Below are 5408 nucleotides of genomic sequence, written 5' to 3' on the forward strand. Positions count from 1 at the left end.
TTACTCAATTTTATTATTTTCAGAATTAATTATTAGATGCAACTGTTAAAATAAATAGATTCTTTTCAGTGTTGTTGACAAAGACAACAGTTGAAATACACTGATTCAATGTTTATAAAAAAAAACATACTTCCAAAACAGACTCTCACTTTTAAAAGAATTCCACAATAGACTTATTACATCTTGAAAAGTCCTTATCTGCAAATCCTAATAGTGTAGGCAACAATTCTTTAAACATAGTGTGTTACAACACACCTCAAAGCTTCTTACTTCTTTTCTTATACTACTTTTCTAACATTTGCATGGTGCCAAAAGCAGTTGGTTGGTTTAGCTGACCACGTTATTTGAAATTGTGTTTTATAATTAACTATCTTATATCTACTTGAGGTGAAATTAAGATAAGATAAAGAGTTCATTTGGTAATAAAGAAAAAAACTTCTTGGGCGAAATTTTTTTCTATATAAAATATTTTATAGAAAAAATTAATATTTTCTATTGTTTGAATAAATAGTCAAAAACATTTTCAGTTATTTGAATCATCTTGTGGAAAATAATTTCCACCATCACTGATACAGTCATTTAGGTTATAAGATAATAAATAGGAGTTGATTACAATACAATTGTGACATTTGGTTTTCACTAATTTAGGATTAAAATTAGGAGTGGAAATGAAAATGGGCAAAATCAATAATGATATTTCCCAAAGCGTTTAACCACATATCTGTCATGAAAGTAAGCTTTATTTTTCAAAAAATTTTCCATATCATCACTTTTTACCATAGCACTATAACAATATCAATATTCATTAATTGTTTAAGATATCCAAAACCTATTGTAAATGTATATTCATCAAATGACAATCATTGAAATACTTTTTATTATAATTATTAGGTAGATTTATTCAATTTATAAATAAAAATTTTAATTGCATTGGATGATTTCATTGAAAAATATATATTTTAATTTTAATAATATTGAACAATTTAAATATTAATATTTTTTAATTTTTTTAAATTTTAAGTTAAATATTAATATTCATCAAACGTACACTCCTAAGTTTAATATAAGATTTTTTTTTATTCTTTGAAAAATGTCTTACGCTATTAACAGGTGTAAGACATTTTACATGGTCAACATGTATTCTTCCTATTGACTCGTAAAATGTTTCTAAAATAAATTTTCTACTTTCCAAACAAGTATAAGTTTTGAAATCGTTTTTCCAAAAATATTTTGCATCAAAACAAATGGAACCAAAGTAAAATGTTTAGAAACATGTGTCCACAATTAATTTTTCTTAAATTATTGTCAACTATTTTACTAATATATGGATTACCTTTTGTTTTTAAAGTTATTATTATCTAGTCTAAATACTTTATTTTGTTATTTCTTAAGAGTGAAAATAAAAGGAAGACAACAATGCACTAAAAGATACATTCACTAGCAGTTACAGTCACTAGAAAACATACATCTCAATGTATTGGGCCGAATAAAGCACTAGCTCTGTCACGACCCAGTACTCCCTTCGAGCCCGTGACATCCGTCGCGATGTCTCGATAGACATTCATTACCCGAAATGTCAACCAAAACCTCACAAGGCTTTCACATCAGTTTTACATCTCCCCTGTGAGCACTAGTTATTAAATATCATGTTTTAAAAGAATATAGACTATTTTCAAATCAAAACGATCAAAAAGTAATTTCTGCCACACAGGGGTATTTTGGTTATTTTTACTCAAAAATTTTCGAATCCTGATAAAAATATGATATTCGAGTATTAAGCATCCATTTCATGTCTAAAAATAAGTTTCGTTATCTAAATCATCAATTTAAAGTGAGATTATAGCTATTCAAATTAAATAAAAATATTAAATAAAATATTCTATTTTCTTATAAAACAATATTTATAGAACTTTGCATAAATAATTTTTGTAGCGTAAAAGCAAAATAAATTTATACATACAGTGGCACACGCAGCCAAGTATACAAAATATTCTACAATGACATGTGGGCCCCCAAAATAACCAAGATAAACACGACTGTAAACCTGCGATTTCTAAAGGTGCGAATCTGACAACAAACCCTCGACAAAATCGGCGGTCTACAGATTTTCCTGAGCCTGAAATGTGTGAAAGAAGGGTGGTGAGTTTTTATAAACCCAGTGAGTAAGCAAAGTTCATCTACAATATCTAAAACCGAGTAAATTGAGACAATTTAAAACATCTCAGTATAATATGATTCATAATATCAAATCTCATTTCAACCCATATCAATCACTTGCATTTCATCAATTATAATCCACAAGGCTTATGACTCTCTTAAAACTTGGCTCGTGCCAAACTTATACTCGGTGACACCTTGGTCCGGGGCATCCAACCGAGTCCGTCAAGGCTGTAAAAATAACATATGCACATAAAACAAGTTTTTACGTTTAAAACACAACTGTTCCTTGGCGTTGGCTGAGTTTCACCTTCACGTGGTGGTTCGACGTGAAGTGAACTCTAACGTTACCTTATGAGATACCCTCCGCGCCTCTCATACCAAGGTAAAATATAACTGGGTTTACCGTGCCCTTCTAATAGGCTGGTCCACGAAAACCCGCCCACTGTAGTAAGCTAATCAAATAACCCACCAATTCAATAAAATTTCTGACAGTATGACATGGCTAATATAATATTACCAGTCTGTCAAGGCAAAGCAAAACAGTTCATATATTCCACACAAACACAAATCCAGCCATGCTTGCCATCACATTGTCATAAGTCATCAATTCAAACCATATGTCAAAACATATGTATAACACAAGTATACAGCCTCCACTTATTCAATTTCCAAAACTAGTATTCAATTTCAAAACAAGCTATAAATCTCATTTTGTTTAATCAACACTTCAATTTTAAAACATGATAGTTTGCAATTTAAAATCATTTTTTTCTTTAAAACATAAAAACGAGTATAAACAACTTTAGATAGTTAAGATGATCGTCTAATTACTCACTTTAACGGGAGTTTGGAGTACTTCTATTCTTGATCTTTGGGTACGATATCTTTACCCTTATCAGAGGGCTCATCACCTATACATAATACACGACACGTAATTCAATATATTTATGCCAAACTGTTATAAAACTATTTCAGGCTCTACATGAATGCATGAAATGGAATGAGAAGTGTCCGGATAGTCACTTAAAAATGGTGTTCTAAGTAGATTCAATTATGATCGGACTGAATTGGCATTCGACCTAACTCACACTATGCCTTGTTTAATTAGCCAAAACATTCAATTCAACTCTAAATATATTCATTACACTATCAATATTTCAAATACACCAAAGTACCTCAATAAGCTTGATTGTAACTTAATTCATTGTAACCGAAATTCATTCCAATTTCAGACTAACTTGCTAATCAGTGTCAACACAGTCCAATAAATCCATTTATATCATTAAAAATTAATTTCAAGTCCATTTACTATGATTTTCTCATTATTGTTCAAATCGTTTACTAAAAGAACCATACGTCTCCATAACCGTTTTCAATATCCGACACCACAATTCATCAAATATGAGCTAAATAACATGAGATATAAAAAGATCCATCATCAATATGTCCTTTAGTAAATTTGGCCAAGAAGGGTTTGATGAGGAACATGTGGTTTTCATGCTTGTTTTTCACACCGAGTATCACAAAATGACTAAAAACACGTATATAGCATGAAATCTAACAAAACCCGTGATCAAAACCTCTCCCCCTAGGTTCGGCCAGCAAACTTTCCTTCATGAAATCTTGAATTTCAGTCATGGAAAATGAAAAAGAATGCATGGGAAAGGTAGATCACAAGCTAAAATTAAAAAATCTTACCTTTACTTGCTTGATTCCTTGAAATCCAATAATTTCTCTTGAATTTTTTCCTTCTTAGGGTTTGTTCTTCTCTTTTTCTCTTTGTTCTTTGCTTGGCCAGCCATATGAGTGAATTGGGAAAGGTTTATGTTGGTTTATAAAGAAAATTATAAAAATATTAAAGCTTGACACTTGTCACCACTTGATTGGTCCATGGGTAAACTTAACCATTAAGAAATCTCTCACCACCACATAATTATTCCATAATTATCTAAAGTATAAAGTGATAATAGGTGAAATTCATGGGCTTGACAAGTGTAATGGTGGTGTAAAATTTCAATTTCGTCCTCATGGACACGTGAAATGACCGTTTTGCCCTTATACTCGAAAAATGTCAGAATTAAAATTTTTCACTTCTCAAATTCAAACTATGCTCTAAATAGTCAAACTTAGTCAAAAATTTCATCCAACATTCCAATTTTGTCCTCGAGTGGCAAAATCCATTTTGCCCCTACGTTATAAAAATTCCCAATTGAACTCCAAATAAATTCTCAAACTCCGAATCACCATTTTAAAACATTCTAAGGTTCGATAACTCTCAAATACATCCTAAAATTTCTATTTGGATTAGTTCGAGACTTAATCGACTTAATTGTATCACTAGATACGATACTGACGTTTTAAAAATTTTTCGGGGCATCCAAATTTATAGACATGCTATCAAGCACATGAATGACATGGCAAGTATATAATAGAGTTGGGCTTGACAAGCTCTTTCACAGCTTTCCTATAAAAAGTATTTTGGTGATTTTACCCAAGTAAGCAATTGCCCAAGTGTCAATTAATTCATAATCAAAATGATCTAAATCTTTTCCGTTATACAGCTTTGAACCCTCTCATATATTAATCTCTAAATTTGACAAAAGAAATAGCTTTCTCAAAATGATACCGAAATGTTAAATTTTGAGATTTTAAGTTGAAGATTTTATACGGATCTTGAAATTGTAGAATAAAAAAAAAAAGCTACTTTCCATCCCATAAACCCAAGTCTCTGAGATTGTTAAACAGCTTGATCCACCCGATGGATTTCGCATTTATCTGCGCTGAACGACTTGAGTGTGTGTGTGTTTGGGTTTTTCTTAAAACCATTTGCATCTGAAAAACTGTGCCAACAAAATGTGATAAAAGTATGCAGTTGTACCTTAAATAAAATGGCACTGCCATTAAAGTTGTTTTCCTGTAGAAATAAAATTTCTGATGTTGTCCCTAGATTTACCAGATAGCATAGTCATTAGTCTTATATTTTCTTTCGGATCCCCATATGAAGTTTCCACTTTTATTTTTTAACTTTGCAGAGCATATTGATCTAATTATGATTAACAATAATTACTACAATATAACTTGACTTTCTTTATATGCTTAATTTAACAAAGCAGGCCAAAAATTAATCAAGTCAAAAAATTGTTTCTAATTTCAAGTCTGGAGGGCCAATGCTTGGTTTTTTGTTAACCTTTCTTAATACAGACACATGGCTTCATATGGACAATTAGCATCTTCCATGTTTTTTTAAA

The 5408-nt window shown here is 30.7% G+C and overlaps 1 long non-coding RNA gene across 1 annotated transcript; it reads right to left on the minus strand.

Moving 5' to 3' along the window:
• LOC108663358 lies at window positions 1940-3903 on the minus strand. Its single transcript, XR_001929329.1, has 3 exons — window positions 3859-3903; window positions 2996-3071; window positions 1940-2116 (listed from the first exon to the last, which is right to left on the minus strand). It is a non-coding gene; the product is annotated as an uncharacterized LOC108663358 (long non-coding RNA).

The sequence above is a fragment of the Theobroma cacao genome, chromosome 9 (genome assembly GCF_000208745.1).
Source record: "Theobroma cacao cultivar B97-61/B2 chromosome 9, Criollo_cocoa_genome_V2, whole genome shotgun sequence".
NCBI lineage: Eukaryota > Viridiplantae > Streptophyta > Magnoliopsida > Malvales > Malvaceae > Theobroma > Theobroma cacao.